This window comes from Neopsephotus bourkii, unplaced genomic scaffold (assembly GCF_033783945.1).
Source record: "Neopsephotus bourkii isolate Nb327-2 ecotype Australia unplaced genomic scaffold, CSIRO-AGI_Nbou_v1 NB_1250, whole genome shotgun sequence".
Taxonomy (NCBI): Eukaryota; Metazoa; Chordata; class Aves; order Psittaciformes; family Psittacidae; genus Neopsephotus; species Neopsephotus bourkii.
In genome coordinates this window covers 2,155,056-2,169,565 of record NW_026901735.1, presented here as the reverse complement: position 1 = coordinate 2,169,565, position 14,510 = coordinate 2,155,056, and the positions used below count along the sequence as shown (strand labels likewise).

General features: G+C 44.4%; 1 protein-coding gene across 2 annotated transcripts in view; it reads right to left on the bottom strand.

Annotated features, from left to right (window-relative positions):
• Positions 1–14,510, bottom strand: part of PAK5 (p21 (RAC1) activated kinase 5) — a 174,462-nt gene that overhangs the window by 137,446 nt on the left and 22,506 nt on the right. The window lies entirely within an intron of this gene.

Here is a 14,510-nt window from a genome sequence, read left to right as displayed (position 1 = left end):
CTCAGCATTGTCATTCTCTTACTAGCAGTCTCTCTCCACTTTTCTCCAGGCTTTCCTCTCCTGAGTAGAGATCACCACACAGATCATCACTGAAGCCAGAGCCCAGCGTGCAGACACCATCCACCTCCATAGTGAATGCTGGGGGGTATTTCAGACAGCCAGGCCCCTGAGGTGGGAGATTTCCCTGTATGTGTCTGCTGTATTCTAGGAAAAAACATTCTGGGGAGGAGAAAGTGGGAGGAGGGGGCAGGAGAGCAATATAATAATGATTAGTGTAATGGGATTTGCTATTCTTGTTAATAGTTTAATCAATACAAACATTTACTGAACCCTCTTACGTCCTTGCCACGATCAGGTTGCTTTATATTTAGCTTAGCATTCATAAGCCATGGTTAGCATCATCCGCATCTCTACTCCCTGCTTACTTTTGCAGCAAAAAAAAAGCCAGGATTGGGATTTTCCACACTTAAAATCCCAGCCACGCACAAGTGACTTCCTCAGCCACATGCTATGGTGTGTGTCCTCTTTGTGCTGATACTCCAGACACACAGAGATGATGGGGTCACAACCCACGATATGGGTCTCAGGATATGAGAAAGTTAATTGCACAGGTGCCATGCTCCAAGGTACCACTTGCACCACTCACAAGTGGAGCCACACACGCTTGTCACCTGCACTGGCAACGGCCCAGCACATCTAAAGCTTTGCAGATCACACACAGTTGGGTCTTGCACTTCTCACACAGTCTTTCCTTGCAGGAATGATGTAGTAGAAGCCACTGTTTTGACAGTTCATCAATTAGATACTGAAGATCCATAAAAAGTATGAAAGGAGGGATATAGGAAGGGAGAAGACACAAGTGGTGGCAGGGTGGACAGCACCAGTCCCAGAAGTCACCATGGTGAGGCTGGGGGTGCTGCACTGACTTTGCAGTTGTAGTTGCTATTTCATACCATGACATTTATGATATATTACTAGTATCATACCACAGGATGTAGTATATGTTCTAGGAAGCCACAGGCCTTTTCTTACACCCTTATTCTTTAGCTTGATTTTAGACGGAGAAAGAGAAAGCTTGCCTTAAGTTTTGCTTTCATTTCTCTATAGTGCTAAAAGCATGTAAAACATCCTACTGGTGTATGAGTATAAAGCTGATTCAAAGGGCTTGTAACTGGCTTTGCAATAAGCTGAGAGAATCTCCAAACTGACAACTGCAAGGGGTAGGGGGATCTACTAAAGGCAAATTTCCCTGCAGAACATTGCTCACCACTGCAGAGCTCGAGGGGAGGGGGGCACTTCCCCCACACAGAAGCATGTCCACATGGCCTCACACAGGACAAGTTGTACCATTTACAGCTGCCAGTCTGAGAGCAGACATCGCTGGAACAGCCAATGCCACTGGCAGCATTCAAGGAGCACGGATACCACACTCCAGAACACAGGAACTCTGCAACACATAGTCACAAGATTAGCTTGATACAAGTCTAATTTATTTTGACATTTCCTCGGGACAAAATAGCAAAACCCAATCATGGGCAGCGCTGTTGTACAGAATGGAAAAGTACAACTGCAAGAAACATGTCTTTTGGGTGGGAGGGTTTTCTGGGACTTTTTAAAAGTTATCATTTAAATGAGAAACAAGCCACAACTTTCCCTTGTGTCAGGTGGATGCACTTCGCACTTCACAGTGTCACAGGTCAGCCCATCCCCAAGGCAAAGCCTGAAATACCACTTCCCTTTGGAGCTTCAAGATTGTCACCACACAAACATATGCAAACAGACACAAATATTGATGACTCAGCACTACAGGAATAGTTGCATGCTTCTAACCAGAATAAGAACAGTTCTATCCTGCCTACAGTCACACTGGAGCAACAAAACCACTGCTATGCTGAACCTCTGTGGTAGGAGTAGACGGCTTCGACCCCTTTGCCTCTTTTCCAATGGATGCAAGAACCTGCCCCCCTGTACAGACAGCACAGCTAAAGTGATGGAAGCATTACAGTGTCACACAGGGAAAAGAGAAAGCTGAGGGGTCTGAAGTCCTAATCCATCATTCTGGGAGCCATTTACGTGCCAGACAAGCTTTTGGTAACTCTGCTGACCCTTCACCTCACAATATTTGAACTTGGACATCTCCGTCAAGGCTTACATGCAAACCTGAACCTTTTCAAGAGTCTGGATTTAGGAAACTGAGGTGAACCCAATCAGATGTGGGTTATTCCACCAATCAGTCAGTTATCCTAATCAGGAGGGTTCCATGGAACTGCTTTCTTGGGGATTTGTCCACAAAGAGAACTCAAAAGCTGAGCAGAAGTCTTTGCTCCTTCATGGTTGCAGTATTCCTCTATTTGGATGTGAGAATGCGTTTTCTTTCTTGAAAGCCTAATAAGAGCTCTGTGATGGATAAATAAATGAAGCAAGAAGTAGCCAACTTAAAATGTCCTGGTAGGTTTTAATGCGTCTTTCCTTAGAAATCAACAAGTGACTAGATGCAGGAATTGGGAATTCTCTTCAAGTAACAGGAATGGAGCTTTCAAAGAAAACACCATTACAATGATTACAGTGTCACACGTGAAGTGAAACATCACGTACTGGGATCCGACCTGCACATTTAATGGAGATGTTATGTGCAGACAGCTCTAAGGAAGACATTACCTTTGATTAAGAATAAAAAGGGAGACTGAGGGTCCGGAAATTAGCTACAGGGAAAAAAAATGCAAAATGAAGATGCAAAACATTAAGCAGACTCTATGAAGAGGTATGGATGAAAGGAAGATCCCAAATGCTGGCAAAACTAATAGCATTTGGTGGCTGAAAATACCAGTATCATCAACTTGTCTGCAGTATATAAGGCGTCATCTGCTGTTTGGAGAGCTGTAAGAAGCCTGCTCTGCATTACTGCTCTCTACCAGCCACTGAAAACACCAACATGTAAGGCTAAGGCAAAATGGGATGAAATGCCCAACTCTTAGTTAATGCACTGATCAACGACAGAGTTTCAAGTTAGATCTTGTGATTTACTCATTGCTTTGTTCACTCTCCTACCCTGTTCCTCCCTGTGCTTACACATTCAATACTTCTCAGTCCAAAAGTGGAAAACCCCTGATATCTACAGCTGTACTGCCTAGAAGACAATATTCTCTTACCATCAATACAAAGTTATTGGCAATGACTTAGTTAAATTCACCTAGGTTTATGCTGGTAGAGAAATGTAAATTAACCCTAGTGGAACCAGAGGTCTAGAAGGGATTTCCAGAGGTCATTGTCTACCCACATGTGTAAAGGAGGCCTTGCATAGATCATTCCTGACACACAGAGGTCTAGCTTGTTTTCAGAGTGTCAGACTCACCTCTCTGAAGGAATCTGTTCCAGTCCTTCACATTCCCTTAGCCTCAGATTAATTCAGGTTAACAAATAAAGCGCCCTGATTTCCCCTCAAAGCAGTTTAGCCCATAGCTTCTTGTCCTAACTGCAAGGGTCACGAAGACCAAAGCATTCTCTTCTTCTTTTGCAGCAGCTGACAATGTTTTGGAAGAGATTTAGTCTCCCTCTCCTGAGGACAAACCCCCCTCAATTATCCCTGGTAGACTCAGTTTTTTGATCAGTCTTACTGCTTTCTTTTTCATACTCAACCATTCTCCAGCTCTGTGTCACGGTTTTGGCTGGGATAGAGCTCATTTTCTTCCTAGTAGCTGATGCAGTGCTGTGTTTTGGCTTTAGTCTGAGAACGATGCCGATAACACACCGATGGTTTAGTTGCTGCTCACTAGCACTTACCCTGATCAAATACTTTTTGGTCTCATGCTCTGCCAGTGAGGAGGGGCACAAGAAGCTGGGAGGGAGCAGATACAGGACACAAGGACACCTAACCCAAACTAGCCAAAGGGATATTCCGTGCCACAGCACATCATGCCCAGTATAGAAACTGGGGTAAGTTGGCCAAGGTGCCAATCACTGCTCTGGGACGGGCTGAGCATCAGTCAGTGAGTGATGAACAACTGTACTGTACATTACTTAAGGGAGTTTTGGGGGGCCAGGATTTATTCCTTCCTGTTTTTATTTCCTATCATTATTATATTTTACCTTGTTTCAGTTATTAAACTGCTCTTATCTCAACCCATGGCTTTTTTACCTTTTCTTTTTCCTCACTCCTCCTCCCCATCCCACTGGGAGTGGGGGAGTGAGTAAGTAGCTGTGTGGTACTTAGCTGCTGGGCTTAAACCAGCACACTCAGTCCTGAACCATACCAGCCAAAAGCAAACACTGTGCTCCTGCTTATAAGCACAGAGCTGACTGCAAGGATTATGGCACTTGTCATAGTGGCAACAGTCCTGCTTATACATTTGATGTGGTTTTTCTCCAACAGCACGGCCTTGCTTATTCACTATTGGCTTGTGAACCATCAAAATCTTTCATTCTTATTGATGGATCAACTACACACGTAGTTGTTGTTCCCCAACCTGTTATAGCTACATAATAATCTATATTACATTTATTGCAAGAGATCAATCCATCTTCAGCACAGGGATGATGCTCTATCTCAGCTGAATGGCAAGCTGGGTTAGGGTTTTTACTGCATCTCCAGCTTGCAAAGATCATACTGAATTCTAATCCTGCCCAGCGTGCTCATAGCCTTTGCCAGCACAGTGTCAGCTGCAAATCTGAACTGTATCTGCTCTTCCATCAGATCATATATGGAAACAAGAGACATGCACACAAAACAGCCCCCCTCAGAACCTCCCTCAAAAGCTTCCTTCTATCAGTGTTCCAACCAGTTTTGCATCCAGATATTTTCATCCATGCCATCCTCATAAGGATGCATGTGAAACTGCTCCAAAACACAAACCAGTCTCAATGAGTTATCCTAGTTGAGTGGGAAATTAGATTGGTTTGTGTCTCTTGCATCCCAAAAAGCTCCATGCTACCTGTTGCTCATCCCCTCCTGCTCTTCTGGGTGCTCACAAATAGTTGGTTTGGTTATTTGTTCCAGTGTTTTTCCAGGAACTGAAGCTAAGACGACAGGTCTATAATTCTAGTCCGTTAGCACCACTTTTGTACCCATGAGCTCAAACCTGCACACAGGACTCCTGGGCTCTGCTCCAACAGACCACTTTAGCACATATTTAATTGCAAGAGGGAGAGACATCTGTGGCTGTAGAGGAGATGAGTCACATGCTTAATGCTATGCATGTCCTTGGATGTTTTTCTACTTCTAAGAATGGATACAGTAAAAACCACCAAAAAAGCAACAAAACAACAAAAGCCAACACATCAAACATGAGCAGAACAAAGGTGTGTTTTTATACAGTGCTTATGATGTTAAGAACGCAAATGCCAACAAATACTGAACACTGATCTCCACTGATGAGTGAAGAGCAGGGATCATTCTGTTACCCTGTGGTCATCTCCACTATAATGACTTCTTTTGCTATTGTGCTGCTTCATTATCTAGCTTTGTTAGCTCTTTCTGAAATCTGTACCTTAATGCCTGTTGCATTATACCTCCAGCAAGCTTTTCAGCCTTACAAGTCCTTTCATCTAGAGAACTAATGGATTAGATGTCACTTCTCTGTCATGAGCTGCTACAGACCGCTCTCATAGCAGTTTTCTGTGCATTTCAGGTGCATTTTTATGTGTCAGAAAGACACATATGTGTCTTTATGTGTCAGACACACTGACAGCTCTGGAAAGCAAGGCTCATCTCCCTCCCTCCTTGCTCAAGTCTGCTCAGATCAGTGCACACCAACACCACCATTAAACCCCACACTCCATCTCCCAACTTTAGGATTACCTGGAGCAATATCCTAAGAGGAAGCAGCACATCGAAACTGATCAAATATATACAATGGAGTCAGCACACAGTGGTGGAGCCCAACAGTTCTCTGTTATTCTCCATCCTCTCCTCAAACTCCAGGGAACCTTTCTTGATCTCCACATCAAGCATTTAACTTAAACACAACCTTAGATCTGAGTGATGCTGATTTATCAAGTGAACCAGTTACACATGTTGAGCTGTCTGTGGCCTTGATTCTTCACACTGATGGTCACTTAATGCTATTCCATGGGACTACCAGTCCCAATTACTACCTGAACAGAGTCACCTGAATCATCAGGTGCTGAGTTCCAGCACCCACCACCCATCTGATTCGCTCTGATAGGTTTTCCCTGGTGGTGTCACTGCTTGTTGCTTGCTTTGAACCCAGGATAGCTGTGCCCAGCCAGGCTTCCTTCCACTTCTTTTCTAGCTAATTCCTTCATTCTCTCCCCAAACATTATTCCCCCCGATCAGCAAGGAAACCTCAAAGGACACCGCTTCTCCCAGACTACCTTTATCTTCTGCACACAGAATTGAAAAGGAATTCCAGCTAACAGAGCTCTCTTGCAAGCTAATTATTCTTCAAAGAAGTTTTATGCAGTCCCAAGGAGCATCTAACTACTGATTTTGTACTCTAATTTCCCTGCAAAATGTGATCATTCTCCTCCTGTCTCGCACTGTCACTTGTCTCTTAGAACAACTTGGGAACAATAAAAGAATGGAATAGAGGGCACCAAGAAGGGCACCACTGGAAAACATCTCTCTGTACAAGCACAGTCTGTAAAAGCAAGCCCAAGGAGTGTATGTAGACCTTGTTTAATATTCACCAACCAGTATAACCGAAACCCAAATGTAACTGTTATGAAAATTCAGGCTAGGCGGAAATCAAATGGAGACAGCATTCTAAGGAGTGTAGCACTTCAGAGTTTCTCATTGCTGGGTTTCGAGCATAAATGTACCACAGAGGGAAATGATATTGAATATATTGGTTGCTTACAAATGGCTACATTTGTATATATAAATTCACTTCTTCAAAAAAAAAAAAAGAACAAAGGAATTGGCAATAAGAGACTCCAAGGATCTGGTATAAATCTTATTGCTAACACACGATTTAATGGAACAACAAACTGAAATTGAAATTGAGACCAGCCAATCTAAAAACCCTGTAGTGCAATATGAGTATGTTTTTTCCCTCTTTGGTGCCCTGTGCACCAAAGTGCATGACATAGTAATCACTTCATGAATATTAAGAATGCCCAAAGAAGTGGTAAATGCTTCATCCCTGGTAGTGTTCAAGGCCAGGCTAGACAGAGCCTTGGGAGACATGGTCTAGCGTGAGGCATCTGCGCCCATAGAGGGCTGGAACTAGACAATATTAAGGCCCTTTCCAACTCGTAACTATTCTATGATTCTATTCTATGAATGCCTTTTGACTTCCAGAAGTTAGCACCTTTAAATTTACCTGTGTCCTTATTTAAGCAGAGGTTCACTTCTACGCTGGTGCTTAATTCCTCTGTGTTCCTCTATAAAATCCAGTCTACTTAGGGACATCATCAAATATTCTTCAGCTCTGCCTTGTGAATTGCCTGGTGAGGCATAGGCAGTCTCCAGAAGAGCCAGAACCACTTTCATTATAATCACACAAGAGAGCAAGGGAGATAAACTCTTGTTAGGAGCAAACAGGGAGAGCAGGTTGGGCACAGAGCGGCACCGCTTTGCCCATGTCTGTACTGACGAGACTGTGCTGTAACTTAAAGCCGCTCCCCGTTGTTTTTAGCCAGGGGAAGGCTGCACAAAGCCAGTTCAAGAAGCTGCATTTGGGTCTCTGTCCAGCTCTGCCAAGTCTCTGCTCTTCTCTTGTAGTACAGGCACCACAGGGTAAAGAATTGATTTAGATTTCTGTCATGTCTAGGATCAAACCCCTGCAGAACTAGGGAGGAATGCTGGTCTGAGGCTGTGCTGCCCTGACCTGAGCCTGGTTTAAATCAGGTTTTGCCAGCCCCTTTCCTTTAGATGCCAAACGACAGCTTAGGAGGGGAAATGCCTTGGAAAGAGGAACACAATTACAGTTCATGGTAGGTTTTCTTTATTTCTTATTCAGAAATGTTCAAATCCTTCCTATTTCCCTTAGGAAAAGAAATTGTTATCAGAAGCTGTTTAATGGAAGACAAGAAAAAGCTATTATTGACTTAAAGTAAAAAAGCAAATTTAGGTAAACTGTGTCCCTCTGCTGCTGCCAGGCAGAGAAGTTGGTGCTCAGAAGACAGCTTCTTTTGTATGTCAACACATAGATATGCAATAATGAATACGGCATTCATTATTTAACAGCCTCTATGTAACATACAGCTTTCAGATATTCTTTAGCAACACAGATAAGAGCTCAGCTTCGAAACACCCCCATTGCTGACTGGGTTTTGATTCTCACTGCTCTGAAACAGGGCCGTGTGGACATCCCTGTGCACATCCCTGTGCACTGCCAGAAAGGTCTCAGCGGTAGGAACATCATCGCTGAGCTGCTCTGTGACACGTTGTCTGAATTTGAGTCAAATTCCTGCTCCCTGTTCACCTGGAAATCTGCCAAAAGTAAGAAGAACAAACACCAGAGGCAGGCAATGGCCAAAATCCACACGCAGAGTTTATCATTAAAACCTTAAATCCGAACTTCCAAATCCATGCGTTTAAAGTTAAGCTCTGAGCCTCCTCTGAGGAGTATTAAAAATGACCCAGTTTAGCATGACTCTGAGCAGCTGGAGTCCTATCAGTAGGCCTTGAACATCCCAGAACAGCTCCCATTCAAAAGGTGTGCACTTTCTTGATGGCAAGAACAAATTAGAAGGAGCTAAGCAAACCCCAGCCCCTTAGGATTTAAAATCCATCTGTTTTCACTTCCACAGCATTAATGAGCACTTTCTTTTACACCTTTGGGCATCTGCATGCCAAGAGATGCGGTCAAGATGCGCAGATGCTGCTGGCCAAAGAAGAGAACAAGCTGGGAAGAATTCAAGCTTCACCCAGGAGCAGAATGACATTATGCCTGGGAGGGTGACAGTCCAAATGATATCCTGTGCACTGCCGAGGCTGGAAAAATGAGTCCCCATACCTCTGTAATAGTGCAGTTACAATTCCTTACCAGTGATGCAGCCATTAGAGGAAGCAAAGATCCTGACACAGGGAAACTGCTCAGCTGAGGTGTATTAGCTATACACAGCTTCTGGAAAATGGGTCCTGTATTTTCCCATATAAGTAGGGCTATAGGGAAAAGGGAAACTGCCCTGAAGAATAACATTTGCATCCTGTTACCTACTAAAACCTGCACCTGCCAACCATGTACACCCCCTCTGAGGCCAGAAACTGGCTTTAGGTGCTCTCACTTACTCAAAGGCCAAGACGGTAACCCTGTGCAGCTGCTCAGAGATACCAGCGCTTGACAGCACTTCTCACAGCTGGAGACTGAACGGCATCAGAGAAGACAAACCTTCTTTTCTGTGGACTTTTACATTCCAGGAGGAAACCAGACCTACTGATCAGTTCCTTCTGTATAATGTAAGTGAGGTTTGGGACCAGGTGAGGTGGGTGAGTAGTAGCTGTTGTCTCTTGAATCATTCTCTGCGGGGCTCATACCACATCAGTGGGCTTAGCAGCAGAAAGCCTCTCCTCCTGCACCCTCCAACTCTACCATGGGGTTGGCTTTTGACTTCTGCTTTAAAAAATGCAAACCTTCCTGTATTTTCACCCTCTGAGCTTTTCCCTTTTTGGTGGGGGAAGTGATTAAGCCTGTCCTGCACATGGTGCAACTCAGACTTGTAAGGAAGGAAACCAGGCTTCTCTGTCACACTTGGTCTCTGATTTGTTCTGTGCCCTTTGGCCACTTCTCTCTCTCTTCATTACCCACCCTTGTACCCTCACTACCAGCTGGCACACTGCTAAGGAGAAGCAAATGATACTCAATACAAAATTGTAGACACCTTCACCTGTACCAGCATTAAGTCCTTAGGACACCAGTTTGCAGGCTGACAGACCTGGCTGCTTCTCCAGCAGATTGATGGCTGTGTCTGTTCATCACCTAAAGGCACAATCTGCCCTTCATGTGAATGTTGCTGTACTCCAGAAAGATGCAGTCATCTGGGATTAGCCACTTGTGAGCCTCACCCAGGTTTACATCCAGGATGCATGAACACATGTTCTCCTGAAACCTGTAAGTTAATGGCACAAAGGAGCAGAGATGAGACATTACTGCTTTATGCTAACAGAGAAAGACCAGCACCCTCCTGTGCCCATGTGTATTTACTGCACTGCTGACTCGGAGCTCTTTTGTCACTAATCACCACAAAGTATTTTTTGCCTATCTGCCTCTTTCATTGCATTCCCCTCCAGATTCTGTGTTTTCTGGGATATACCTCTAAAGCATCCCAGCTTGCCTGGTCTCTCTGTGGCATTCCCATGCTTGTCAGTGTGTCTCACTGCTTCCCATCCACCAGATCCTGTGGTGCAGGTAAGAGCTGGCACATCTGTACGACATAATCTGAACACTGAAACCCTGTGCAGAGCGTGCTGGGGAGCAGAGCAGAGGTCGCTCTTGCCTGCAGAGGGATGGGGGCACACGCACAGGGAAATCCTCTTCTGCTGCAGGTAGAAGCAGGGCCCGTTTTATCACTGGACAGGCTGCCATCTCGTGGGCATCGTCTCGCACAGGCATTCCCTGGAAATACCAACTCCCAAGTGCAAGCAACGCGGTGCTGTCACTATTCTGCTCTGCTAAAGCAAACTACAAACCTTCAGGTCCCTGGCGTTGGAAGGTTATAGAGGAGCAGAGATGATGGAGTTGTTCTGCTTGTAACATGGTTGGTGGGATAGATTTTCTATAAAAGTAAGAGCTTTAACAGGCAAATTTATAGGTGCCAGTGTAGAATACTGAGGTCAGAAACAGCAAGCTCAGCATACGTTTTACACACCACCTAAAACCTCACTGCCCATGCCACTGTATGAGCTCCAGGTACTGCTGTTCTGTCACTGTATCAGTACAGTGCAATCAGGCAGCCAAAAGTAACAGAAATCTGTGTATTGACTTAAGAGGTTCCAGTTCAGATGTGAGACAAGCAGAGATCAAAAATTGCTAATGGACCCTGGTGCTTTGATGAGCACTCTCTCCTTCCAGCAGTAAGCTAAGCCCTCAGAAAGGAGGGAAGGTCCTGGTATTATCTCACTCTTTGGATCATTTTGAGGTAGCATTTTCAAGTCATCCAACATTTGTCTTGCAAGTTAGAAATGAGAAACACACAGTGTTTAAGTTTTTGCTTGTTTCTGGAATGTAAGAATCGGAAGGTACAGGGTGTCCTTTCACTTCCTGCACTGCCCATGCACAAGGATACCCCAGCTAAAGGACAACATACCTGTCCCTGAGCCAGCGCTGTTCCAGTTTAAAGAGGACCAGTCACTTCAGGTTAGAGGAGAAGGTGTATTTTCCTGCTTCTAAGCAAATTTCCTTCCCTTCTCCCATTATTTGTTTTGCTACTACTCCAATACTGCCAGAAAGGACTTAACCCTAGTGACATAATACAGTAACTTCTGACAAACAGAAGGCTTCATCTCTGGAATAGACTGGATATTGTATGCAGTATCTGACAACATTTCCTGGAGAGCTGTACTGCAGCCTTGCCCTTTAGAAGGAAATCATCTCCCTTTTCTGACACACTGAGCAATACACGTGACATCCAAAGTCTGTTTTGTCAACTGAGCCCAGGGGTTTTAAAAACATCCAGTAAGATTTTAATACAGCTCATCACATTATCCAGAACCAGACACCCTGCTTAGGCTTCAAAGGCTTGATACTCCCCATGCACAGCCCACATGCAACTGCTCCTGTCTAATTACATGCAATGACAACCTTCAGCTGGCTCCCTTCCTTTGACACCCCAGCAGAGCGTTCACTGGCGGAGTCTGAACTAGGACACACAGCTCTAAAACCTGCAAGCATTTCTGTTCAGGATGTCTTTGGCTGTCAAACACACTCTTCTCATTTTCTCCCTGGAAAGCTAGTTTCCCCAGTCCTGATGCCTTGCCTGCAGAAGCAGATTCCATTTCTGCTTCTGGATAGTTGCAGCAAGCAGTGCCATTTGCATGTTAGCATCAGAAGGCAGGAATGCATTTTGCTAAACTTCTATCCAGACTGGCTGGTCAAGGTGAGTTTTATGTTTCCTTCTGTTAGATAAGCATCATTTTCACTGTAACACTATCAAAAAGTCTCAGCTAAGGTCAGCAGCATTCACTGTCTAATGGCAAGAGGCAAGCTAAATGGTTTGTGGTCCGGAACGGGTTACCTAAAGAAGTGATGAATGCTCCATCCCTGGCAGTGTTCAAGGCCAGATTGGACAGAATCTTGGTCTAGTGTGAGGTGTCCCTGCCCATGGCAGGGGGTTGGAACTGGATGATCTTTAGATCCTTTCCAACTCAAACCATTCTATGGTTCTATGAGTCCATGATGGCAAGAAGAGTCATGCTCATAGCAAGTTGTTTGTAACACAGCCAGCTCCTATGGGTCAGAAATCGAGATCCTGCACCCCATCATGAAACTGGCTTCCAAAGCATAAGAATGTTAAATAAGACAGCTCTGTGTTTATCTTGGCTTGGTTATTTGGAGCTCTGAGGAGGCACTTTGCCACTTTCTCAGCACTTTCCTGAAGCGTTGACAAAGAGACACTTTGCACCAGAAGTGCTTCCTGTGAAGCCAAGGGAGGCTCTGCAGTTACCTGAAAAGACATCAAAGTTTCATCTTTGCTTCAGGAAATAAAAAGAATAATAACTTCCACATAATGCTGGAGAATTGAGGCTGTTATAAAGACACCAAATATTACCCCTCCTACTCACTACTGACAGTGGGTACCACTGAGCATGACACAAATTTTGAGACAGCTCCGATTTGCCATACAACTGCCATACTGGGATGGGAGCTGAGGGAACAGGAACAACAGAATGGGTAAAATAACAGAGGTGGGTAGACAGGAGAAGAAAGATAAGAAGGAGATTAAGGGCAGAGTAAAGCTACACTGCCTCCTCCCCTCCCTTGTATCTTGATTTCTATTGTGGCTATGCTGGACAAAGATCTCTGCATATTATTTAAATGCCCCATAGCAAGCTCTGCTCCTCACAGCTACTAACTTTCTGCTTAGGAACTAGGCAAAAAGCAGATCTTTCTTTCCTGAAGTCAAGCTGGAAGTGCTGGGCTGCATTGCATGAGCACAGCCCATCCCAGCTCTTCTTTATCATGGTACTTTCCAGCCATTGAGTACAAACTGACAGTCCCTTAGAAAGGCACTGTGGGTTTAGAGGGTAGGGGCAACATGGCAACAATTCCCTGCTCAACAAAAAAGTTATAGCACCATTGTTTCTATCTAATTTGCTGGTAAGATCTACCTAAAGCTGGTAAGATCTGAGCAGGATTTTTCTCAAGAGGAACCTGATATTATATGCCTTAAAATCACAGCTTGGCACTTCTGAAAATGGCCCTATTTGCCAAGGTGTGGAAGAACTGCAGCCGCTGTGGTCCTCAGGAATGCAGCACTTCTGAATATCTGCTTATCTCGCCCCCTAAGAAGAGCTGACAATGCCTCTGGGAAGCTTGTTCTCCAGTCTTTTAACCGTAGCAACTTGGTATTTCACATTGTGAAACCCACTGGGTGACTTGGAGGGAAGCTTTAAGCATAAACTTCACAGGTTGCTGTCCCCAGAAAGGCTCGCAGGAAGAGTGGAAGCTCCCTGGCATGTCCTAGGTGCAGAGTTGTCCAGATCCTCATCAGTACCAGCCTCTAAGCATCTTCCATTTCCTCACATACTTCCTCAAAATCCAGACCTCTGCTTAAACTTGCTACAGGTAAACCACAACTGACTTGAGTTACATATGAAGTACAAAATAGAGATAAAACCTTAGAGAGCTTTTACTTAAAATGAGTTCTTGAGATAGAAAAGGGATTTCAGAAACGAGAAAAACTCAGTCATAAATCCAATATGAGTGTTAACATGTATGCACGTGTGTCTGTGTGTGCACACATGTATGTATATATTTGAGTTAGGAACAGAACGATATAAACCAGAGGAAAACCGTTCCAACAAATAGAGGAATTTTACTGCAAATCCTCTGCACTGCAGACCTAAGTGGCCTCATTTACTGGACTAGACAGTTATGAAGTTGTTTCTGTGAAGGATACAGTTCTAATCCATACCTTTCAGCCTAAATTATTCTGTTTCTCTGACAACAACACACTGCTCCTGTCCTCAGATGCATACCTTTTGAAGTGTACTCGAGACACAGTAAGATTCAGAGGTTACTTGGGTCACCTTTTACCCTTTGTGAGAATGGTTTTGTCACTGCCTGTGATCTTCATGTTGTTAATGGAACACGGAAGCTGAGAGAGTAGAGAACAGCAGATGCAGGGAAGAGGTGGGTGGGAGGTATAGAGAAGGTGAACCTGGAATCCCTATCTTCCTATGCCAGAGGGAGCCAGACAGGGAAGCTGGATGGAGAACAGGCTCTTATCAACTCTCATGATTTGGAGGGTTGCATAATATTTTTTAAATGCAAAGACAAAGCTTTGTGACTCATGTAGCTGCAGAAGACTGATCTTTGAAGGCTAAAAAAGGGCAGCATCTCCCAGTGTGATGGAGCATGATCAAAGAAATCCTACTGAGGAGAAGTATC